This window comes from Hyperolius riggenbachi, chromosome 9 (assembly GCF_040937935.1).
Source record: "Hyperolius riggenbachi isolate aHypRig1 chromosome 9, aHypRig1.pri, whole genome shotgun sequence".
Classification (NCBI taxonomy): domain Eukaryota; kingdom Metazoa; phylum Chordata; class Amphibia; order Anura; family Hyperoliidae; genus Hyperolius; species Hyperolius riggenbachi.
In genome coordinates, this window is record NC_090654.1 from 55411489 (window position 1) to 55438201 (window position 26713).

A 26713-nucleotide genomic window follows, 5' to 3' on the forward strand; every position below is an offset into this window, starting at 1 on the left:
CCCTAATAGAGTCTACCTTACCATGGTGGGCCGGCTTACAATCCTATTTGCCAAAATGTGATTTAGTTTTAGCCAACTGGATTAGCCAAAGGACTCTGTTAAAAAAAGAATATAATAAACTCTCTTAGATGGAGATTAACTAATTAGGGCCCTTTTTTATTAAGCACGTTTCAATTTAAAAATTGTATCGTTCCCATTTTTCCAATAGCAACAGCACGGCGATGAACATGTAAATTGCATTGCCGGGTTTTTGCTAGTGCAATTGGTATTTTCCAGAATTACAATTGTTGGCCTGCATCTTTTTTTGTTTTGTTTGCGTTTCTATGCTTTGTACCTTTTTGGTGAGGATTGGTATGGCTATGGGGAGGAGGAGGCCATTATTAGAATTTGGGGGTATATTTAAATCATTTTAAATACGCCCCTGAGTTCTACTCTGTAGGTTGCAACAATTTGTAATCGCCAATAAAGTTCTCTTAAGGGCCAGTTCACACTTGGGGTGCTTTAATAAGTGGTTTTTTTGCTCTTTGCTGATAGTCGGTATTCAGCAAAGCACTGCGGTAAATCCTTGCAGTGCCTGTGATGTGCGTATATCGCAAAAGTGCACTGCGTGCAACATTTTGCTGGCAGTTAGAGCGCCATTCTCATTCTCTGGAATGAGACCAAAAAACTCAATCACTGCAACATGGAGCCACAATTGCTTAGTAGAAATACAATCACACTCCATAGGCGATTGTGATTTGCCTTTTGCGATCCCAGTGTTGAACCGGCCTAAGGTGGACCAGCTGGATCCCAATTATTTATCAGGTGGTCGTTGTGTTCCCCGACTTTGCACTTGAGGGTGTAAGAGTGGTACCCTTTAAGTCCACCTATCCCCCTCTTCCCTCTCCAAAACACTATACTCTATTCCTCTCTCACTCCCATCACCTAACCCGCCCTAATAGAGTCTACCTTACCATGGTGGGCCGGCTTACAATCCTATTTGCCAAAATGTGATTTACTTTTAGCGAACTGGATTAGCCAAAGGACTCTGTTAAAAAAAGAATATAATAAACTATCTTAGATGGAGATTAACTAATTAGGGCCCTTTTTTATTAAGAACGTTTCGATTTAAAAATTGTATCGTTCTCATTTTGCCAATAGCAACAGCACGGCGATGAACATGTAAATTGCATTGCCGGGTTTTTTCTAGTGCAATTGGTATTTTCCAGAATTACAATTGTTGGTCTGCATCTTTTTTTGTTTTTTTTGCGTTTCTATGCTTTATACCTTTTTGGTGAGGATGGGTATGGCTATGGGGAGGAGGAGGCCATTATTAGAATTTGGGGGTGTATTTAAATCATTTTAAATACACCCCTGAGTTCTACTCTGCAGGTTGCAACAATTTGTAATCACCAATCAAGTTCTCTTAAGGGCCAGTTCACTCTTAGGGTGCTTTGGTGGGTAGTGTTTCTGCTCTTTGCTGATAGCCGGTATTCAGCAAGCACTGCGGTAAATCCTTGCAGTGCCTTCGATATGCGTAAATCGCAAAAGTGCACTGCGTGCAACATTTTGCTGGCAGTTAGAACACCATTCTCATTCTCTGGAATGAGACCGAAAAACGCAATCACTGCAACATGGAGCCACAGTTGCTTAGTAGAAATGCAATCATACTCCGTAGGCGATTATGATTTGAATTTTGCGATCCCAGTGTTGAACCCGGCCTAAGGGGGACCAGCTGGATCCCAATTAATTATCAGGTGGTCGTTGTGTTCCCCAACTTTGCACTTGAGGGTGTAAGAGTGGTACCCTTTAAGACCACCTATCCCCCTCTTCCCTCTCCAAAACACTATACTCTATTCCTCTCTCACTCCCATCACCTAACCCGCCCTAATAGAGTCTACCTTACCATGGTGGGCCGGCTTACAATCCTATTTGCCAAAATGTGATTTACTTTTAGCCAACTGGATTAGCCAAAGGACTCTGTTAAAAAAAGAATATAATAAACTATCTTAGATGGAGATTAACTAATTAGGGCCCTTTTTTATTAAGAACGTTTCGACTTAAAAATTGCATCGTTCCCATTTTGCCAATAGCAACAGCACGGCGATGAACATGTAAATTGCATAACCGGGTTTTTGCTAGTGCAATTGGTATTTTCCAGAATTACAATTGTTGGCCTGCATCTTTTTTTGTTTTGTTTGCGTTTCTATCCTTTGTCCCTTTTTGGTGAGGATTGGTATGGCTATGGGGAGGAGGAGGCCATTATTAGAATTTGGGGGTGTATTTAAATCATTTTAAATACACCCCTGAGTTCTACTCTGCAGGTTGCAACAATTTGTAATCACCAATCAAGTTCTCTTAAGGGCCAGTTCACTCTTGGGGTGCTTTGGTGGGTAGTGTTTCTGCTCTTTGCTGATAGCCGGTATTCAGCAAAGCACTGCGGTAAATCCTTGCAGTGCCTGTGATGTGCGTATATCGCAAAAGTGCACTGCGTGCAAAATTTTGCTGGCAGTTAGAGCGCCATTCTCATTCTCTGGAATGAGACCGAAAAACGCAATCACTGCAACATGGAGCCACAATTGCTTAGTAGAAATGCAATCACACTCCATAGGTGATTGCGATTTGCCTTTTGCGATCCCAGTGTTGAACCCGGCCTAAGGGGGACCAGCTGGATCCCAATTATTTATCAGGTGGTCGTTGTGTTCCCCGACTTTGCACTTGAGGGTGTAAGAGTGGTACCCTTTAAGTCCACCTATCTCCCCATCTTCCCTCTCCAAAACACTATACTCTATTCCTCTCTCACTCCCATCACCTAACCCGCCCTAATAGAGTCTACCTTACCATGGTGGGCCGGCTTACAATCCTATGTGCCAAAATGTGATTTACTTTTAGCCAACTGGATTAGCCAAAGGACTCTGTTAAAAAAAGAATATAATAAACTATCTTAGATGGAGATTAACTAATTAGGGCCCTTTTTTATTAAGAACGTTTCGATTTAAAAATTGTATCGTTCTCATTTTGCCAATAGCAACAGCACGGCGATGAACATGTAAATTGCATTGCCGGGTTTTTTCTAGTGCAATTGGTATTTTCCAGAATTATAATTGTTGGTCTGCATCTTTTTTTGTTTTTTTTGCGTTTCTATGCTTTATACCTTTTTGGTGAGGATGGGTATGGCTATGGGGAGGAGGAGGCCATTATTAGAATTTGGGGGTGTATTTAAATCATTTTAAATACACCCCTGAGTTCTACTCTGCAGGTTGCAACAATTTGTAATCACCAATCAAGTTCTCTTAAGGGCCAGTTCACTCTTAGGGTGCTTTGGTGGGTAGTGTTTCTGCTCTTTGCTGATAGCCGGTATTCAGCAAAGCACTGCGGTAAATCCTTGCAGTGCCTGTGATGTGCGTATATCGCAAAAGTGCACTGCGTGCAAAATTTTGCTGGCAGTTAGAGCGCCATTCTCATTCTCTGGAATGAGACCGAAAAACGCAATCACTGCAACATGGAGCCACAATTGCTTAGTAGAAATGCAATCACACTCCATAGGCGATTGCGATTTGCCTTTTGCGATCCCAGTGTTGAACCCGGCCTAAGGGGGACCAGCTGGATCCCAATTATTTATCAGGTGGTCGTTGTGTTCCCCGACTTTGCACTTGAGGGTGTAAGGGTGGTACCCTTTAAGTCCACCTATCTCCCCATCTTCCCTCTCCAAAAAACTATACTCTATTCCTCTCTCACTCCCATCACCTAACCCGCCCTAATAGAGTCTACCTTACCATGGTGGGCCGGCTTACAATCCTATTTGCCAAAATGTGATTTACTTTTAGCCAACTGGATTAGCCAAAGGACTCTGTTAAAAAAAGAATATAATAAACTATCTTAGATGGAGATTAACTAATTAGGGCCCTTTTTTATTAAGCACATTTCGATTTAAAAATTGTATTGTTCCCATTTTGCCAATAGCAACAGCACGGCGATGAACATGCACATTGCATTGCCGGGTTTTTGCTAGTGCAATTGGTATTTTCCAGAATTACAATTGTTGGTCTGCATCTTTTTTTGTTTTTTTTTGCGTTTCTATGCTTTATACCTTTTTGGTGAGGATTGGTATGGCTATGGGGAGGAGGACGCCATTATTAGAATTTGGGGGTGTATTTAAATCATTTTACATACACCCCTGAGTTCTACTCTGCAGGTTGCAACAATTTGTAATCACCAATCAAGTTCTCTTAAGGGCCAGTTCACTCTTAGGGTGCTTTGGTGGGTAGTGTTTCTGCTCTTTGCTGATAGCCGGTATTCAGCAAAGCACTGCGGTAAATCCTTGCAGTGCCTGTGATGTGCGTAAATCGCAAAAGTGCACTGCGTGCAACATTTTGCTGGCAGTTAGAACACCATTCTCATTCTCTGGAATGAGACCGAAAAACGCAATCACTGCAACATGGAGCCACAGTTGCTTAGTAGAAATGCAATCATACTCCGTAGGCGATTGTGATTTGCCTTTGTGTTGAACCCGGCCTAAGGGGGACCAGCTGGATCCCAATTAATTATCAGGTGGTCGTTGTGTTCCCCAACTTTGCACTTGAGGGTGTAAGAGTGGTACCCTTTAAGACCACCTATCCCCCTCTTCCCTCTCCAAAACACTATACTCTATTCCTCTCTCACTCCCATCACCTAACCCGCCCTAATAGAGTCTACCAAATGTGATTTACTTTTAGCCAACTGGATTAGCCAAAGGACTCTGTTAAAAAAAGAATATAATAAACTATCTTAGATGGAGATTAACTAATTAGGGCCCTTTTTTATTAAGAACGTTTCGATTCAAAAATTGTATCGTTCCCATTTTGCCAATAGCAACAGCACGGCGATGAACATGTAAATTGCATTGCCGGGTTTTTGCTAGTGCAATTGGTATTTTCCAGAATTAAAATTGTTGGCCTGCATCTTTTTTTGTTTTGTTTGCGTTTCTATGCTTTGTCCCTTTTTGGTGAGGATTGGTATGGCTATGGGGAGGAGGAGGCCATTATTAGAATTTGGGGGTGTATTTAAATCATTTTAAATACACCCCTGAGTTCTACTCTGCAGGTTGCAACAATTTGTAATCACCAATCAAGTTCTCTTAAGGGCCAGTTCACTCTTGGGGTGCTTTAATAAGTAGTTTTTCTGCTCATTGCTGATAGCCGGTATTCAGCAAAGCACTGTGGTAAATCCTTGCAGTGCCTGTGATGTGCTTAAATCGTAAAAGTGCACTGCGTGCAACATTTTGCTGGCAGTTAGAACACCATTCTCATTCTCTGGAATGAGACCGAAAAACGCAATCACTGCAACATGGAGCCACAGTTGCTTAGTAGAAATGCAATCATACTCCCTAGGCGATTGTGATTTGCCTTTTGCGATCCCAGTGTTGAACCCGGCCTAAGGGGGACCAGCTGGATCCCAATTAATTATCAGGTGGTCGTTGTGTTCCCCAACTTTGCACTTGAGGGTGTAAGAGTGGTACCCTTTAAGACCACCTATCCCCCTCTTCCCTCTCCAAAACACTATACTCTATTCCTCTCTCACTCCCATCACCTAACCCGCCCTAATAGAGTCTACCTTACCATGGTGGGCCGGCTTACAATCCTATTTGCCAAAATGTGATTTACTTTTAGCCAACTGGATTAGCCAAAGGACTCTGTTAAAAAAAGAATATAATAAACTATCTTAGATGGAGATTAACTAATTAGGGCCCTTTTTTATTAAGAATGTTTCGATTTAAAAATTGTATCGTTCCCATTTTGCCAATAGCAACAGCACGGCGATGAACATGTAAATTGCATTGCCGGGTTTTTGCTAGTGCAATTGGTATTTTCCAGAATTACAATTGTTGGCCTGCATCTTTTTTTGTTTTGTTTGCGTTTCTATGCTTTGTCCCTTTTTGGTGAGGATTGGTATGGCTATGGGGAGGAGGAGGCCATTATTAGAATTTGGGGGTGTATTTAAATCATTTTAAATACACCCCTGAGTTCTACTCTGCAGGTTGCAACAATTTGTAATCACCAATCAAGTTCTCTTAAGGGCCAGTTCACTCTTGGGGTGCTTTTGGTGGGTAGTGTTTCTGCTCTTTGCTGATAGCCGGTATTCAGCAAAGCACTGCGGTAAATCCTTGCAGTGCGTGTGATGTGCGTATATCGCAAAAGTGCACTGCGTGCAAAATTTTGCTGGCAGTTAGAGCGCCATTCTCATTCTCTGGAATGAGACCGAAAACGCAATCACTGCAACATGGAGCCACAATTGCTTAGTAGAAATGCAATCACACTCCATAGGCGATTGCGATTTGCCTTTTGCGATCCCAGTGTTGAACCCGGCCTAAGGGGGACCAGCTGGATCCCAATTATTTATCAGGTGGTCGTTGTGTTCCCCGACTTTGCACTTGAGGGTGTAAGAGTGGTACCCTTTACGTCCACCTATCTCCCCATCTTCCCTCTCCAAAACACTATACTCTATTCCTCTCTCACTCCCATCACCTAACCCGCCCTAATAGAGTCTACCTTACCATGGTGGGCCGGCTTACAATCCTATTTGCCAAAATGTGATTTACTTTAACCAACTGGATTAGCCAAAGGACTCTGTTAAAAAAAGAATATAATAAACTATCTTAGATGGAGATTAACTAATTAGGGCCCTTTTTTATTAAGCACATTTCGATTTAAAAATTGTATCGTTCCCATTTTGCCAATAGCAACAGCACGGCGATGAACATGCACATTGCATTGCCAGGTTTTTGCTAGTGCAATTGGTATTTTCCAGAATTACAATTGTTGGCCTGCATCTTTTTTTGTTTTGTTTGCGTTTCTATGCTTTGTCCCTTTTTGGTGAGGATTGGTATGGCTATGGGGAGGAGGAGGCCATTATTAGAATTTGGGGGTGTATTTAAATCATTTTAAATACACCCCTGAGTTCTACTCTGCAGGTTGCAACAATTTGTAATCACCAATCAAGTTCTCTTAAGGGCCAGTTCACTCTTGGGGTGCTTTGGTGGGTAGTGTTTCTGCTCTTTGCTGATAGCCGGTATTCAGCAAAGCACTGCGGTAAATCCTTGCAGTGCCTGTGATGTGCGTATATCGCAAAAGTGCACTGCGTGCAAAATTTTGCTGGCAGTTAGAGCGCCATTCTCATTCTCTGGAATGAGACCGAAAACGCAATCACTGCAACATGGAGCCACAATTGCTTAGTAGAAATGCAATCACACTCCATAGGCGATTGCGATTTGCCTTTTGCGATCCCAGTGTTGAACCCGGCCTAAGGGGGACCAGCTGGATCCCAATTATTTATCAGGTGGTCGTTGTGTTCCCCGACTTTGCACTTGAGGGTGTAAGAGTGGTACCCTTTACGTCCACCTATCTCCCCATCTTCCCTCTCCAAAACACTATACTCTATTCCTCTCTCACTCCCATCACCTAACCCGCCCTAATAGAGTCTACCTTACCATGGTGGGCCGGCTTACAATCCTATTTGCCAAAATGTGATTTACTTTAACCAACTGGATTAGCCAAAGGACTCTGTTAAAAAAAGAATATAATAAACTATCTTAGATGGAGATTAACTAATTAGGGCCCTTTTTTATTAAGCACATTTCGATTTAAAAATTGTATCGTTCCCATTTTGCCAATAGCAACAGCACGGCGATGAACATGCACATTGCATTGCCAGGTTTTTGCTAGTGCAATTGGTATTTTCCAGAATTACAATTGTTGGCCTGCATCTTTTTTTGTTTTGTTTGCGTTTCTATGCTTTGTCCCTTTTTGGTGAGGATTGGTATGGCTATGGGGAGGAGGAGGCCATTATTAGAATTTGGGGGTGTATTTAAATCATTTTAAATACACCCCTGAGTTCTACTCTGCAGGTTGCAACAATTTGTAATCACCAATCAAGTTCTCTTAAGGGCCAGTTCACTCTTGGGGTGCTTTGGTGGGTAGTGTTTCTGCTCTTTGCTGATAGCCGGTATTCAGCAAAGCACTGCGGTAAATCCTTGCAGTGCCTGTGATGTGCGTATATCGCAAAAGTGCACTGCGTGCAACATTTTGCTGGCAGTTAGAGCGCCATTCTCATTCTCTGGAATGAGACCGAAAAACGCAATCACTGCAACATGGAGCCACAATTGCTTAGTAGAAATGCAATCACACTCCATAGGCGATTGCGATTTGCCTTTTGCGATCCCAGTGTTGAACCAGCCTAAGGGGGACCAGCTGGATCCCAATTATTTATCAGGTGGTCGTTGTGTTCCCCGACTTTGCACTTGAGGGTGTAAGAGTGGTACCCTTTAAGTCCACCTATCTCCCCATCTTCCCTCTCCAAAACACTATACTCTATTCCTCTCTCACTCCCATCACCTAACCCGCCCTAATAGAGTCTACCTTACCATGGTGGGCCGGCTTACAATCCTATTTGCCAAAATGTGATTTACTTTTAGCCAACTGGATTAGCCAAAGGACTCTGTTAAAAAAAGAATATAATAAACTATCTTAGATGGAGATTAACTAATTAGGGCCCTTTTTTATTAAGCACATTTCGATTTAAAAATTGTATCGTTCCCATTTTGCCAATAGCAACAGCACGGCGATGAACATGCACATTGCATTGCCGGGTTTTTGCTAGTGCAATTGGTATTTTCCAGAATTACAATTGTTGGCCTGCATCTTTTTTTGTTTTGTTTGCGTTTCTATGCTTTGTCCCTTTTTGGTGAGGATTGGTATGGCTATGGGGAGGAGGAGGCCATTATTAGAATTTGGGGGTGTATTTAAATCATTTTAAATACACCCCTGAGTTCTACTCTGCAGGTTGCAACAATTTGTAATCACCAATCAAGTTCTCTTAAGGGCCAGTTCACTCTTGGGGTGCTTTGGTGGGTAGTGTTTCTGCTCTTTGCTGATAGCCGGTATTCAGCAAAGCACTGCGGTAAATCCTTGCAGTGCCTGTGATGTGCGTATATCGCAAAAGTGCACTGCGTGCAACATTTTGCTGGCAGTTAGAACACCATTCTCATTCTCTGGAATGAGACCGAAAAACGCAATCACTGCAACATGGAGCCACAATTGCTTAGTAGAAATGCAATCACACTCCGTAGGCGATTGTGATTTGCCTTTTGCGATCCCAGTGTTGAACCCGGCCTAAGGGGGACCAGCTGGATACCAATTATTTATCAGGTGGTCGTTGTGTTCCCCGACTTTGCACTTGAGGGTGTAAGAGTGGTACCCTTTAAGTCCACCTATCCCTCTCTTCCCTCTCCAAAACACTATACTCTATTCCTCTCTCACTCCCATCACCTAACCCGCCCTAATAGAGTCTACCTTACCATGGTGGGCCGGCTTACAATCCTATTTGCCAAAATGTGATTTACTTTTAGCCAACTGGATTAGCCAAAGGACTCTGTTAAAAAAATAATATAATAAACTATCTTAGATGGAGATTAACTAATTAGGGCCCTTTTTTATTAAGCACATTTCGATTTAAAAATTGTATCGTTCCCATTTTGCCAATAGCAACAGCACGGCGATGAACATGCACATTGCATTGCCGGGTTTTTGCTAGTGCAATTGGTATTTTCCAGAATTACAATTGTTGGTCTGCATCTTTTTTTGTTTTTTGTTGCGTTTCTATGCTTTATACCTTTTTGGTGAGGATTGGTATGGCTATGGGGAGGAGGAGGCCATTATTAGAATTTGGGGGTGTATTTAAATCATTTTAAATACACCCCTGAGTTCTACTCTGCAGGTTGCAACAATTTGTAATCACCAATCAAGTTCTCTTAAGGGCCAGTTCACTCTTGGGGTGCTTTGGTGGGTAGTGTTTCTGCTCTTTGCTGATAGCCGGTATTCAGCAAAGCACTGCGGTAAATCCTTGCAGTGCCTGTGATGTGCGTATATCGCAAAAGTGCACTGCGTGCAAAATTTTGCTGGCAGTTAGAGCGCCATTCTCATTCTCTGGAATGAGACCGAAAACGCAATCACTGCAACATGGAGCCACAATTGCTTAGTAGAAATGCAATCACACTCCATAGGCGATTGCGATTTGCCTTTTGCGATCCCAGTGTTGAACCCGGCCTAAGGGGGACCAGCTGGATCCCAATTATTTATCAGGTGGTCGTTGTGTTCCCCGACTTTGCACTTGAGGGTGTAAGAGTGGTACCCTTTAAGTCCACCTATCTCCCCATCTTCCCTCTCCAAAACACTATACTCTATTCCTCTCTCACTCCCATCACCTAACCCGCCCTAATAGAGTCTACCTTACCATGGTGGGCCGGCTTACAATCCTATTTGCCAAAATGTGATTTAGTTTTAGCCAACTGGATTAGCCAAAGGACTCTGTTAAAAAAAGAATATAATAAACTATCTTAGATGGAGATTAACTAATTAGGGCCCTTTTTTATTAAGAACGTTTCGATTTAAAAATTGTATCGTTCTCATTTTGCCAATAGCAACAACACGGCGATGAACATGTAAATTGCATTGCCGGGTTTTTGCTAGTGCAATTGGTATTTTCCAGAATTACAATTGTTGGTCTGCATCTTTTTTTGTTTTTTTTTGCGTTTCTATGCTTTATAACTTTTTGGTGAGGATGGGTATGGCTATGGGGAGGAGGAGGCCATTATTAGAATTTGGGGGTGTATTTACATCATTTTAAATACACCCCTGAGTTCTACTCTGCAGGTTGCAACAATTTGTAATCACCAATCAAGTTCTCTTAAGGGCCAGTTCACTCTTAGGGTGCTTTGGTGGGTAGTGTTTCTGCTCTTTGCTGATAGCCTGTATTCAGCAAAGCACTGCGGTAAATCCTTGCAGTGCCTGTGATGTGCGTGAATCGCAAAAGTGCACTGCGTGCAACATTTTGCTGGCAGTTAGAACACCATTCTCATTCTCTGGAATGAGACCGAAAAACGCAATCACTGCAACATGGAGCCACAGTTGCTTAGTAGAAATGCAATCACACTCCGTAGGCGATTGTGATTTGCCTTTTGCGATCCCAGTGTTGAACCCGGCCTAAGGGGGACCAGCTGGATCCCAATTATTTATCAGGTGGTCGTTGTGTTCCCCGACTTTGCACTTGAGGGTGTAAGAGTGGTACCCTTTAAGTCCACCTATCCCCCTCTTCCCTCTCCAAAACACTATACTCTATTCCTCTCTCACTCCCATCACCTAACCCGCCCTAATAGAGTCTACCTTACCATGGTGGGCCGGCTTACAATCCTATTTGCCAAAATATGATTTACTTTTAGCCAACTGGATTAGCCAAAGGACTCTGTTAAAAAAAGAATATAATAAACTATCTTAGATGGAGATTAACTAATTAGGGCCCTTTTTTATTAAGAACGTTTCGATTTAAAAATTGTATCGTTCCCATTTTGCCAATAGCAACAGCACGGCGATGAACATGTAAATTGCATTGCTGGGTTTTTGCTAGTGCAATTGGTATTTTCCAGAATTACAATTGTTGGCCTGCATCTTTTTTTGTTTTGTTTGCGTTTCTATGCTTTGTCCCTTTTTGGTGAGGATTGGTATGGCTATGGGGAGGAGGAGGCCATTATTAGAATTTGGGGGTGTATTTAAATCATTTTAAATACACCCCTGAGTTCTACTCTGCAGGTTGCAACAATTTGTAATCACCAATCAAGTTCTCTTAAGGGCCAGTTCACTCTTGGGGTGCTTTGGTGGGTAGTGTTTCTGCTCTTTGCTGATAGCCGGTATTCAGCAAAGCACTGCGGTAAATCCTTGCAGTGCCTGTGATGTGCGTATATCGCAAAAGTGCACTGCGTGCAACATTTTGCTGGCAGTTAGAGCGCCATTCTCATTCTCTGGAATGAGACCGAAAAACGCAATCACTGCAACATGGAGCCACAATTGCTTAGTAGAAATGCAATCACACTCCATAGGCGATTGCGATTTGCCTTTTGCGATCCCAGTGTTGAACCGGCCTAAGGGGGACCAGCTGGATCCCAATTATTTATCAGGTGGTCGTTGTGTTCCCCGACTTTGCACTTGAGGGTGTAAGAGTGGTACCCTTTAAGACCACCTATCCCCCTCTTCCCTCTCCAAAACGCTATACTCTATTCCTCTCTCACTCCCATCACCTAACCCGCCTTAATAGAGTCTACCTTACCATGGTGGGCCGGCTTACAATCCTATTTGCCAAAATGTGATTTAGTTTTAGCCAACTGGATTAGCCAAAGGACTCTGTTAAAAAAAGAATATAATAAACTATCTTAGATGGAGATTAACTAATTAGGGCCCTTTTTTATTAAGCACGTTTCGATTTAAAAATTGTATCGTTCCCATTTTGCCAATAGCAACAGCACGGCGATGAACATGTAAATTGCATTGCCGGGTTTTTGCTAGTGCAATTGGTATTTTCCAGAATTACAATTGTTGGCCTGCATTTTTTTTGTTTTGTTTGCGTTTCTATGCTTTGTACCTTTTTGGTGAGGATTGGTATGGCTATGGGGAGGAGGAGGCCATTATTAGAATTTGGGGGTATATTTAAATCATTTTAAATACGCCCCTGAGTTCTACTCTGCAGGTTGCAACAATTTGTAATCACCAATAAAGTTCTCTTAAGGGCCAGTTCACACTTGGGGTGCTTTAATAAGTGGTTTTTCTGCTCTTTGCTGATAGTCGGTATTCAGCAAAGCACTGCGGTAAATCCTTGCAGTGCCTGTGATGTGTGTAAATCGCAAAAGTGCACTGCGTGCAACATTTTGCTGGCAGTTAGAACACCATTCTCATTCTCTGGAATGAGACCGAAAAACGCAATCACTGCAACATGGAGCCACAATTGCTTAGTAGAAATGCAATCACACTCCGTAGGCGATTGTGATTTGCCTTTTGCGATCCCAGTGTTGAACCCGGCCTAAGGGGGACCAGCTGGATCCCAATTATTTATCAGGTGGTCGTTGTGTTCCCCGACTTTGCACTTGAGGGTGTAAGAGTGGTACCCTTTAAGTCCACCTATCCCTCTCTTCCCTCTCCAAAACACTATACTCTATTCCTCTCTCACTCCCATCACCTAACCAGCCCTAATAAAGTCTACCTTACCATGGTGGGCCTACTTACAATCCTATTTGCCAAAATGTGATTTACTTTTAGCCAACTGGATTAGCCAAAGGACTCTGTTAAAAAAAGAATATAATAAACTATCTTAGATGGAGATTAACTAATTAGGGCCCTTTTTTATTAAGCACATTCCGATTTAAAAATTGTATCGTTCCCATTTTGCCAATAGCAACAGCACGGCGATGAACATGCACATTGCATTGCCGGGTTTTTGCTAGTGCAATTGGTATTTTCCAGAATTACAATTGTTGGTCTGCATCTTTTTTTGTTTTTTGTTGCGTTTCTATGCTTTATACCTTTTTGGTGAGGATTGGTATGGCTATGGGGAGGAGGAGGCCATTATTAGAATTTGGGGGTGTATTTAAATCATTTTAAATACACCCCTGAGTTCTACTCTGCAGGTTGCAACAATTTGTAATCACCAATCAAGTTCTCTTAAGGGCCAGTTCACTCTTGGGGTGCTTTGGTGGGTAGTGTTTCTGCTCTTTGCTGATAGCCGGTATTCAGCAAAGCACTGCGGTAAATCCTTGCAGTGCCTGTGATGTGCGTATATCGCAAAAGTGCACTGCGTGCAACATTTTGCTGGCAGTTAGAGCGCCATTCTCATTCTCTGGAATGAGACCGAAAAACGCAATCACTGCAACATGGAGCCACAATTGCTTAGTAGAAATGCAATCACACTCCATAGGCGATTGCGATTTGCCTTTTGCGATCCCAGTTTTGAACCGGCCTAAGGGGGACCAGCTGGATCCCAATTATTTATCAGGTGGTCGTTGTGTTCCCCGACTTTGCACTTGAGGGTGTAAGAGTGGTACCCTTTAAGACCACCTATCCCCCTCTTCCCTCTCCAAAACGCTATACTCTATTCCTCTCTCACTCCCATCACCTAACCCGCCCTAATAGAGTCTACCTTACCATGCTGGGCCGGCTTACAATCCTATTTGCCAAAATGTGATTTAGTTTTAGCCAACTGGATTAGCCAAAGGACTCTGTTAAAAAAAGAATATAATAAACTCTCTTAGATGGAGATTAACTAATTAGCGCCCTTTTTTATTAAGAACGTTTCGATTTAAAAATTGTATCATTCCCATTTTGCCAATAGCAACAGCACGGCGATGAACATGTAAATTGCATTGCCGGGTTTTTGCTAGTGCAATTGGTATTTTCCAGAATTACAATTGTTGGCCTGCATCTTTTTTTGTTTTGTTTGCGTTTCTATGCTTTGTCCCTTTTTGGTGAGGATTGGTATGGCTATGGGGAGGAGGAGGCCATTATTAGAATTTGGGGGTGTATTTAAATCATTTTAACCATCTTAGCGGTATGGACGAGCTCAGCTCGTCCATCACCGCCGATGGCTGCCGCTCAGGCCCTGCTGGGCCGATTTTGCTCAAATAAAGAGCAGCACACGCAGCCGGCACTTTGCCAGCCGCGTGTGCTGCCCGATCGCCGCCGCTCTGCGGCGATCCGCCGCGAGCAGCGGCGAAAGAGGGTCCCCCCAGCCGCCTGAGCCCTGCGCAGCCGGAACAAATAGTTCCGGCCAGCGCTAAGGGCTGGATCAGAGGCGGCTGACGTCAGGACGTCGGCTGACGTCCATGACGTCACTCCGCTCGTCGCAATGGCGACAGGAGAAGCCAAACACGGAAGGCTGCTCATTGCGGCCTTCCGTGTTACTTCTGGCTGCCGGTGGCGATCAGAAGAACGCCTCCAGAGCGCCATCTAGTGGGCTTTCATGCAGCCAACTTTCAGTTGGCTGCATGAAATAGTTTTTTTTTTATTTAAAAAAAACCCTCCTGCAGCCGCCCTGGCGATCTTAATAGAACGCCAGGGTGGTTAAATACACCCCTGACTTCTACTCTGCAGGTTGCAACAATTTGTAATCATCAATCAAGTTCTCTTAAGGGCCAGTTCACTCTTGGGGTGCTTTAATAAGTAGTTTTTCTGCTCATTGCTGATAGCCGGTATTCAGCAAAGCACTGCGGTAAATCCTTGCAGTGCCTGTGATGTGTGTAAATCGCAAAAGTGCACTGCGTGCAACATTTTGCTGGCAGTTAGAACACCATTCTCATTCTCTGGAATGAGACCGAAAAACGCAATCACTGCAACATGGAGCCACAGTTGCTTAGTAGAAATGCAATCACACTCCGTAGGCGATTGTGATTTGCCTTTTGCGATCCCAGTGTTGAACCCGGCCTAAGGGGGACCAGCTGGATACCAATTATTTATCAGGTGGTCGTTGTGTTCCCCGACTTTGCACTTGAGGGTGTAAGAGTGGTACCCTTTAAGTCCACCTATCCCTCTCTTCCCTCTCCAAAACACTATACTCTATTCCTCTCTCACTCCCATCACCTAACCCGCCCTAATAGAGTCTACCTTACCATGGTGGGCCGGCTTACAATCCTATTTGCCAAAATGTGATTTACTTTTAGCCAACTGGATTAGCCAAAGGACTCTGTTAAAAAAAGAATATAATAAACTATCTTAGATGGAGATTAACTAATTAGGGCCCTTTTTTATTAAGCACATTTCGATTTAAAAATTGTATCGTTCCCATTTTGCCAATAGCAACAGCACGGCGATGAACATGCACATTGCATTGCCGGGTTTTTGCTAGTGCAATTGGTATTTTCCAGAATTACAATTGTTGGTCTGCATCTTTTTTTGTTTTTTGTTGCGTTTCTATGCTTTATACCTTTTTGGTGAGGATTGGTATGGCTATGGGGAGGAGGAGGCCATTATTAGAATTTGGGGGTGTATTTAAATCATTTTAAATACACCCCTGAGTTCTACTCTGCAGGTTGCAACAATTTGTAATCACCAATCAAGTTCTCTTAAGGGCCAGTTCACTCTTGGGGTGCTTTGGTGGGTAGTGTTTCTGCTCTTTGCTGATAGCCGGTATTCAGCAAAGCACTGCGGTAAATCCTTGCAGTGCCTGTGATGTGCGTATATCGCAAAAGTGCACTGCGTGCAAAATTTTGCTGGCAGTTAGAGCGCCATTCTCATTCTCTGGAATGAGACCGAAAACGCAATCACTGCAACATGGAGCCACAATTGCTTAGTAGAAATGCAATCACACTCCATAGGCGATTGCGATTTGCCTTTTGCGATCCCAGTGTTGAACCCGGCCTAAGGGGGACCAGCTGGATCCCAATTATTTATCAGGTGGTCGTTGTGTTCCCCGACTTTGCACTTGAGGGTGTAAGAGTGGTACCCTTTAAGTCCACCTATCTCCCCATCTTCCCTCTCCAAAACACTATACTCTATTCCTCTCTCACTCCCATCACCTAACCCGCCCTAATAGAGTCTACCTTACCATGGTGGGCCGGCTTACAATCCTATTTGCCAAAATGTGATTTACTTTTAGCCAACTGGATTAGCCAAAGGACTCTGTTAAAAAAAGAATATAATAAACTATCTTAGATGGAGATTAACTAATTAGGGCCCTTTTTTATTAAGAACGTTTCGATTTAAAAATTGTATCGTTCTCATTTTGCCAATAGCAACAACACGGCGATGAACATGTAAATTGCATTGCCGGGTTTTTGCTAGTGCAATTGGTATTTTCCAGAATTACAATTGTTGGTCTGCATCTTTTTTTGTTTTTTTTTGCGTTTCTATGCTTTATAACTTTTTGGTGAGGATGGGTATGGCTATGGGGAGGAGGAGGCCATTATTAGAATTTGGGGGTGTATTTACATCATTTTAAATACACCCCTGAGTTCTACTCTGCAGGTTGCAACAATTTGTAATCACCAATCAAGTTCTCTTAAGGGCCAGTTCACTCTTAGGGTGCTTTGGTGGGTAGTGTTTCTGCTCTTTGCTGATAGCCTGTATTCAGCAAAGCACTGCGGTAAATCCTTGCAGTGCCTGTGATGTGCGTGAATCGCAAAAGTGCACTGCGTGCAACATTTTGCTGGCAGTTAGAACACCATTCTCATTCTCTGGAATGAGACCGAAAAACGCAATCACTGCAACATGCAGCCACAGTTGCTTAGTAGAAATGCAATCACACTCCGTAGGCGATTGTGATTTGCCTTTTGCGATCCCAGTGTTGAACCCGGCCTAAGGGGGACCAGCTGGATCCCAATTATTTATCAGGTGGTCGTTGTGTTCCCCGACTTTGCACTTGAGGGTGTAAGAGTGGTACCCTTTAAGTCCACCTATCCCCCTCTTCCCTCTCCAAAACACTATACTCTATTCCTCTCTCACTCCCATCACCTAACCCGCCCTAATAGAGTCTACCTTACCATGGTGGGCCGGCTTACAATCCTATTTGCCAAAATATGATTTACTTTTAGCCAACTGGATTAGCCAAAGGACTCTGTTAAAAAAAGAATATAATAAACTATCTTAGATGGAGATTAACTAATTAGGGCCCTTTTTTATTAAGAACGTTTCGATTTAAAAATTGTATCGTTCCCATTTTGCCAATAGCAACAGCACGGCGATGAACATGTAAATTGCATTGCTGGGTTTTTGCTAGTGCAATTGGTATTTTCCAGAATTACAATTGTTGGCCTGCATCTTTTTTTGTTTTGTTTGCGTTTCTATGCTTTGTCCCTTTTTGGTGAGGATTGGTATGGCTATGGGGAGGAGGAGGCCATTATTAGAATTTGGGGGTGTATTTAAATCATTTTAAATACACCCCTGAGTTCTACTCTGCAGGTTGCAACAATTTGTAATCACCAATCAAGTTCTCTTAAGGGCCAGTTCACACTTGGGGTGCTTTAATAAGTGGTTTTTCTGCTCTTTGCTGATAGCCGGTATTCAGCAAAGCACTGCGGTAAATCCTTGCAGTGCCTGTGATGTGCGTATATCGCAAAAGTGCACTGCGTGCAACATTTTGCTGGCAGTTAGAACACCATTCTCATTCTCTGGAATGAGACCGAAAAACGCAATCACTGCAACATAGAGCCACAATTGCTTAGTAGAAATGCAATCACACTCCGTAGGCGATTGTGATTTGCCTTTTGCGATCCCAGTGTTGAACCCGGCCTAAGGGGGACCAGCTGGATCCCAATTATTTATCAGGTGGTCGTTGTGTTCCCCGACTTTGCACTTGAGGGTGTAAGAGTGGTACCCTTTAAGTCCACCTATCCCTCTCTTCCCTCTCCAAAACACTATACTCTATTCCTCTCTCACTCCCATCACCTAACCAGCCCTAATAAAGTCTACCTTACCATGGTGGGCCGGCTTACAATCCTATTTGCCAAAATGTGATTTACTTTTAGCCAACTGGATTAGCCAAAGGACTCTGTTAAAAAAAGAATATAATAAACTATCTTAGATGGAGATTATTTAATTAGGGCCCTTTTTTATTAAGCACATTCCGATTTAAAAATTGTATCGTTCCCATTTTGCCAATAGCAACAGCACGGCGATGAACATGCACATTGCATTGCCGGGTTTTTGCTAGTGCAATTGGTATTTTCCAGAATTACAATTGTTGGTCTGCATCTTTTTTTGTTTTTTGTTGCGTTTCTATGCTTTATACCTTTTTGGTGAGGATTGGTATGGCTATGGGGAGGAGGACGCCATTATTAGAATTTGGGGGTGTATTTAAATCATTTTACATACACCCCTGAGTTCTACTCTGCAGGTTGCAACAATTTGTAATCACCAATCAAGTTCTCTTAAGGGCCAGTTCACTCTTAGGGTGCTTTGGTGGGTAGTGTTTCTGCTCTTTGCTGATAGCCGGTATTCAGCAAAGCACTGCGGTAAATCCTTGCAGTGCCTGTGATGTGCGTAAATCGCAAAAGTGCACTGCGTGCAACATTTTGCTGGCAGTTAGAACACCATTCTCATTCTCTGGAATGAGACCGAAAAACGCAATCACTGCAACATGGAGCCACAGTTGCTTAGTAGAAATGCAATCATACTCCGTAGGCGATTGTGATTTGCCTTTGTGTTGAACCCGGCCTAAGGGGGACCAGCTGGATCCCAATTAATTATCAGGTGGTCGTTGTGTTCCCCAACTTTGCACTTGAGGGTGTAAGAGTGGTACCCTTTAAGACCACCTATCCCCCTCTTCCCTCTCCAAAACACTATACTCTATTCCTCTCTCACTCCCATCACCTAACCCGCCCTAATAGAGTCTACCTTACCATGGTGGGCCGGCTTACAATCCTATTGGCCAAAATGTGATTTACTTTTAGCCAACTGGATTAGCCAAAGGACTCTGTTAAAAAAAGAATATAATAAACTATCTTAGATGGAGATTAACTAATTAGGGCCCTTTTTTATTAAGAACGTTTCGATTCAAAAATTGTAACGTTCCCATTTTGCCAATAGCAACAGCACGGCGATGAACATGTAAATTGCATTGCCGGGTTTTTGCTAGTGCAATTGGTATTTTCCAGAATTAAAATTGTTGGCCTGCATCTTTTTTTGTTTTGTTTGCGTTTCTATGCTTTGTCCCTTTTTGGTGAGGATTGGTATGGCTATGGGGAGGAGGAGGCCATTATTAGAATTTGGGGGTGTATTTAAATCATTTTAAATACACCCCTGAGTTCTACTCTGCAGGTTGCAACAATTTGTAATCACCAATCAAGTTCTCTTAAGGGCCAGTTCACTCTTGGGGTGCTTTAATAAGTAGTTTTTCTGCTCATTGCTGATAGCCGGTATTCAGCAAAGCACTGTGGTAAATCCTTGCAGTGCCTGTGATGTGCTTAAATCGCAAAAGTGCACTGCGTGCAACATTTTGCTGGCAGTTAGAACACCATTCTCATTCTCTGGAATGTGACCAAAAATTTCAATCACTGCAACATGGAGCCACAATTGCTTGGTAGAAACGCAATCACACTCCATAGGCGATTGCGATTTGCCTTTTGCGATCCCAGTGTTGAACCCGGCCTAAGGGGAACCAGCTGGATCCCAATTATTTATCAGGTGGTCGTTGTGTTCCCCGACTTTGCACTTGAGGGTGTAAGAGTGGTACCCTTTAAGACCACCTATCCCCCTCTTCCCTCTCCAAAACGCTATACTCTATTCCTCTCTCACTCCCATCACCTAACCTGCCCTAATAGAGTCTACCTTACCATGGTGGGCCGGCTTACAATCCTATTTGCCAAAATGTGATTTAGTTTTAGCCAACTGGATTAGCCAAAGGACTCTGTTAAAAAAAGAATATAATAAACTCTCTTAGATGGAGATTAACTAATTAGCGCCCTTTTTTATTAAGCACGTTTCAATTTAAAAATTGTATCGTTCCTATTTTTCCAATAGCAACAGCACGGCGATGAACATGTAAATTGCATTGCCGGGTTTTTGCTAGTGCAATTGGTATTTTCCAGAATTACAATTGTTGGCCTGCATCTTTTTTTGTTTTGTTTGCGTTTCTATGCTTTGTACCTTTTTGGTGAGGATTGGTATGGCTATGGGGAGGAGGAGGCCATTATTAGAAATTGGGGGTGTATTTAAATCATTTTACATACACCCCTGAGTTCTACTCTGCAGGTTGCAACAATTTGTAATCACCAATCAAGTTCTCTTAAGGGCCAGTTCACTCTTAGGGTGCTTTGATGGGTAGTGTTTCTGCTCTTTGCTGATAGCCGGTATTCAGCAAAGCACTGCGGTAAATCCTTGCAGTGCCTGTGATGTGCGTAAATCGCAAAAGTGCACTGTGTGCAACATTTTGCTGGCAGTTAGAACACCATTCTCATTCTCTGGAATGAGACCGAAAAACGCAATCACTGCAACAAGGAGCAACAGTTGCTTAGTAGAAATGCAATCATACTCCCTAGGCGATTGTGATTTGCCTTTTGCGATCCCAGTGTTGCACCCGGCCTAAGGGGGACCAGCTGGATCCCAATTAATTATCAGGTGGTCGTTGTGTTCCCCAACTTTGCACTTGAGGGTGTAAGAGTGGTACCCTTTAAGACCACCTATCCCCCTCTTCCCTCTCCAAAACACTATACTCTATTCCTCTCTCACTCCCATCACCTAACCCGCCCTAATAGAGTCTACCTTACCATGGTGGGCCGGCTTACAATCCTATTTGCCAAAATGTGATTTACTTTTAGCCAACTGGATTAGCCAAAGGACTCTGTTAAAAAAAGAATATAATAAACTATCTTAGATGGAGATTAACTAATTAGGGCCCTTTTTTATTAAGAATGTTTCGATTTAAAAATTGTATCGTTCCCATTTTGCCAATAGCAACAGCACGGCGATGAACATGTAAATTGCATTGCCAGGTTTTTGCTAGTGCAATTGGTATTTTCCAGAATTACAACTGTTGGCCTGCATCTTTTTTTGTTTTGTTTGCGTTTCTATGCTTTGTCCCTTTTTGGTGAGGATTGGTATGGCTATGGGGAGGAGGAGGCCATTATTAGAATTTGGGGGTGTATTTAAATCATTTTAAATACACCCCTGAATTCTACTCTGCAGGTTGCAACAATTTGTAATCACCAATCAAGTTCTCTTAAGGGCCAGTTCACTCTTGGGGTGCTTTGGTGGGTAGTGTTTTTGCTCTTTGCTGATAGCCGGTATTCAGCAAAGCACTGCGGTAAATCCTTGCAGTGCCTGTGATGTGCGTATATCGCAAAAGTGCACTGCGTGCAAAATTTTGCTGGCAGTTAGAGCGCCATTCTCATTCTCTGGAATGAGACCGAAAAACGCAATCACTGCAACATGGAGCCACAATTGCTTAGTAGAAATGCAATCACACTCCATAGGTGATTGTGATTTGCCTTTTGCGATCCCAGTGTTGAACCCGGCCTAAGGGGGACCAGCTGGATCCCAATTATTTATCAGGTGGTCGTTGTGTTCCCCGACTTTGCACTTGAAGGTGTAAGAGTGGTACCCTTTAAGTCCACCTATCTCCCCATCTTCCCTCTCCAAAACACTATACTCTATTCCTCTCTCACTCCCATCACCTAACCCGCCCTAATAGAGTCTACCTTACCATGGTGGGCCGGCTTACAATCCTATTTGCCAAAATGTGATTTACTTTTAGCCAACTGGATTAGCCAAAGGACTGTGTTAAAAAAAGAATATAATAAACTATCTTAGATGGAGATTAACTAATTAGGGCCCTTTTTTATTAAGAACGTTTCGATTTAAAAATTGTATCGTTCTCATTTTGCCAATAGCAACAGCACGGCGATGAACATGTAAATTGCATTGCCGGGTTTTTGCTAGTGCAATTGGTATTTTCCAGAATTACAATTGTTGGTCTGCATCTTTTTTTGTTTTTTTTGCGTTTCTATGCTTTATACCTTTTTGGTGAGGATGGGTATGGCTATGGGGAGGAGGAGGCCATTATTAGAATTTGGGGGTGTATTTAAATCATTTTAAATACACCCCTGAGTTCTACTCTGCAGGTTGCAACAATTTGTAATCACCAATCAAGTTCTCTTAAGGGCCAGTTCACTCTTAGGGTGCTTTGGTGGGTAGTGTTTCTGCTCTTTGCTGATAGCCGGTATTCAGCAAAGCACTGCGGTAAATCCTTGCAGTGCCTGTGATGTGCGTGAATCGCAAAAGTGCACTGCGTGCAACATTTTGCTGGCAGTTAGAACACCATTCTCATTCTCTGGAATGAGACCGAAAAACGCAATCACTGCAACATGGAGCCACAGTTGCTTAGTAGAAATGCAATCACACTCCGTAGGCGATTGTGATTTGCCTTTCGCGATCCCAGTGTTGAACCCGGCCTAAGTGGGACCAGCTGGATCCCAATGAATTATCAGGTGGTCGTTGTGTTCCCCGACTTTGCACTTGAGGGTGTAAGAGTGGTACCCTTTAAGACCACCTATCCCCCTCTTCCCTCTCCAAAACACTATACTCTATTCCTCTCTCACTCCCATCACCTAACCCGCCCTAATAGAGTCTACCTTACCATGGTGGGCCGGCTTACAATCCTATTTGCCAAAATGTGATTTAGTTTTAGCCAACTGGATTAGCCAAAGGACTCTGTTAAAAAAAGAATATAATAAACTCTCTTAGATGGAGATTAACTAATTAGCGCCCTTTTTTATTAAGCACGTTTCAATTTAAAAATTGTATCGTTCCCATTTTGCCAATAGCAACAGCACGGCGATGAACATGTAAATTGCATTGCCGGGTTTTTGCTAGTGCAATTGGTATTTTCCAGAATTACAATTGTTGGCCTGCATCTTTTTTTGTTTTGTTTGCGTTTCTATGCTTTGTACCTTTTTGGTGAGGATTGGTATGGCTATAGGGGGGAGGAGGCCATTATTAGAATTTGGGGGTATATTTAAATCATTTTAAATACGCCCCTGAGTTCTACTCTGCAGGTTGCAACAATTTGTAATCGCCAATAAAGTTCTCTTAAGGGCCAGTTCACACTTGGGGTGCTTTAATAAGTGGTTTTTCTGCTCTTTGCTGATAGTCGGTATTCAGCAAAGCACTGCGGTAAATCCGTGCAGTGCCTGTGATGTGTGTAAATCGCAAAAGTGCACTGCGTGCAACATTTTGCTGGCAGTTAGAACACCATTCTCATTCCCTGGAATGAGACCGAAAAACGCAATCACTGCAACATGGAGCCACAATGGCTTAGTAGAAATGCAATCACACTCCGTAGGCGATTGTGATTTGCCTTTTGCGATCCCAGTGTTGAACCCGGCCTAAGGGGGACCAGCTGGATCCCAATTATTTATCAGGTGGTCGTTGTGTTCCCCGACTTTGCACTTGAGGGTGTAAGAGTGGTACCCTTTAAGTCCACCTATCCCTCTCTTCCCTCTCCAAAACACTATACTCTATTCCTCTCTCACTCCCATCACCTAAACCGCCCTAATAGAGTCTACCTTACCATGGTGGGCCGGCTTACAATCCTATTTGCCAAAATGTGATTTACTTTTAGCCAACTGGATTAGCCAAAGGACTCTGTTAAAAAAAGAATATAATAAACTATCTTAGATGGAGATTAGCTAATTAGGGCCCTTTTTTATTAAGAACGTTTCGATTTAAAAATTGTATCGTTCTCATTTTGCCAATAGCAACAGCACGGCGATGAACATGTAAATTGCATTGCCGGGTTTTTGCTAGTGCAATTGGTATTTTCCAGAATTACAATTGTTGGCCTGCATCTTTTTTTGTTTTTTTTGCGTTTCTATGCTTTATACCTTTTTGGTGAGGATGGGTATGGCTATGGGGAGGAGGAGGCCATTATTAGAATTTGGGGGTGTATTTAAATCATTTTAAATACACCCCTGAGTTCTACTCTGCAGGTTGCAACAATTTGTAATCACCAATCAAGTTCTCTTAAGGGCCAGTTCACTCTTAGGGTGCTTTGGTGGGTAGTGTTTCTGCTCTTTGCTGATAGCCGGTATTCAGCAAAGCACTGCGGTAAATCCTTGCAGTGCCTGTGATGTGCGTGAATCGCAAAAGTGCACTGCGTGCAACATTTTGCTGGCAGTTAGAACACCATTCTCATTCTCTGGAATGAGACCGAAAAACGCAATCACTGCAACATGGAGCCACAGTTGCTTAGTAGAAATGCAATCACACTCCGTAGGCGATTGTGATTTGCCTTTCGCGATCCCAGTGTTGAACCCGGCCTAAGTGGGACCAGCTGGATCCCAATGAATTATCAGGTGGTCGTTGTGTTCCCCGACTTTGCACTTGAGGGTGTAAGAGTGGTACCCTTTAAGACCACCTATCCCCCTCTTCCCTCTCCAAAACACTATACTCTATTCCTCTCTCACTCCCATCACCTAACCCGCCCTAATAGAGTCTACCTTACCATGGTGGGCCGGCTTACAATCCTATTTGCCAAAATGTGATTTAGTTTTAGCCAACTGGATTAGCCAAAGGACTCTGTTAAAAAAAGAATATAATAAACTCTCTTAGATGGAGATTAACTAATTAGCGCCCTTTTTTATTAAGCACGTTTCAATTTAAAAATTGTATCGTTCCCATTTTGCCAATAGCAACAGCACGGCGATGAACATGTAAATTGCATTGCCGGGTTTTTGCTAGTGCAATTGGTATTTTCCAGAATTACAATTGTTGGCCTGCATCTTTTTTTGTTTTGTTTGCGTTTCTATGCTTTGTACCTTTTTGGTGAGGATTGGTATGGCTATAGGGGGGAGGAGGCCATTATTAGAATTTGGGGGTATATTTAAATCATTTTAAATACGCCCCTGAGTTCTACTCTGCAGGTTGCAACAATTTGTAATCGCCAATAAAGTTCTCTTAAGGGCCAGTTCACACTTGGGGTGCTTTAATAAGTGGTTTTTCTGCTCTTTGCTGATAGTCGGTATTCAGCAAAGCACTGCGGTAAATCCGTGCAGTGCCTGTGATGTGTGTAAATCGCAAAAGTGCACTGCGTGCAACATTTTGCTGGCAGTTAGAACACCATTCTCATTCCCTGGAATGAGACCGAAAAACGCAATCACTGCAACATGGAGCCACAATGGCTTAGTAGAAATGCAATCACACTCCGTAGGCGATTGTGATTTGCCTTTTGCGATCCCAGTGTTGAACCCGGCCTAAGGGGGACCAGCTGGATCCCAATTATTTATCAGGTGGTCGTTGTGTTCCCCGACTTTGCACTTGAGGGTGTAAGAGTGGTACCCTTTAAGTCCACCTATCCCTCTCTTCCCTCTCCAAAACACTATACTCTATTCCTCTCTCACTCCCATCACCTAAACCGCCCTAATAGAGTCTACCTTACCATGGTGGGCCGGCTTACAATCCTATTTGCCAAAATGTGATTTACTTTTAGCCAACTGGATTAGCCAAAGGACTCTGTTAAAAAAAGAATATAATAAACTATCTTAGATGGAGATTAGCTAATTAGGGCCCTTTTTTATTAAGAACGTTTCGATTTAAAAATTGTATCGTTCTCATTTTGCCAATAGCAACAGCACGGCGATGAACATGTAAATTGCATTGCCGGGTTTTTGCTAGTGCAATTGGTATTTTCCAGAATTACAATTGTTGGCCTGCATCTTTTTTTGTTTTGTTTGCGTTTCTATGCTTTGTATCTTTTTGGTGAGGATTGGTATGGCTATGGGGAGGAGGAGGCCATTATTAGAATTTGGGGGTATATTTAAATCATTTTAAATACGCCCCTGAGTTCTACTCTGCAGGTTCCAACAATTTGTAATCACCAATCAAGTTCTCTTAAGGGCCAGCTCCTCTTGGGGTGCTTTGGTGGGTAGTGTTTCTGCTCTTTGCTGATAGATGGTATTCAGCAAAGCACTGCGGTAAATCCTTGCAGTGCCTGTGATGTGCGTAAATCGCAAAAGTGCACTGCGTGCAACATTTTGCTGGCAGTTAGAACACCATTCTCATTCTCTGGAATGAGACCGAAAAGCGCAATCACTGCAACATGGAGCCACAGTTGCTTAGTAGAAATGCAATCACACTCCGTAGGCGATTGTGATTTGCTTTTTGCGATCCCAGTGTTGAACCCGGCCTAAGGGGGACCAGCTGGATCCCAATTATTTATCAGGTGGTCGTTGTGTTCCCCGACTTTGCACTTGAGGGTGTAAGGGTGGTACCCTTTAAGTCCACATATCTCCCCATCTTCCCTCTCCAAAACACTATACTCTATTCCTCTCTCACTCCCATCACCTAACCCGCCCTAATAGAGTCTACCTTACCATGGTGGGCCGGCTTACAATCCTATTTGCCAAAATATGATTTACTTTTAGCCAACTGGATTAGCCAAAGGACTCTGTTAAAAA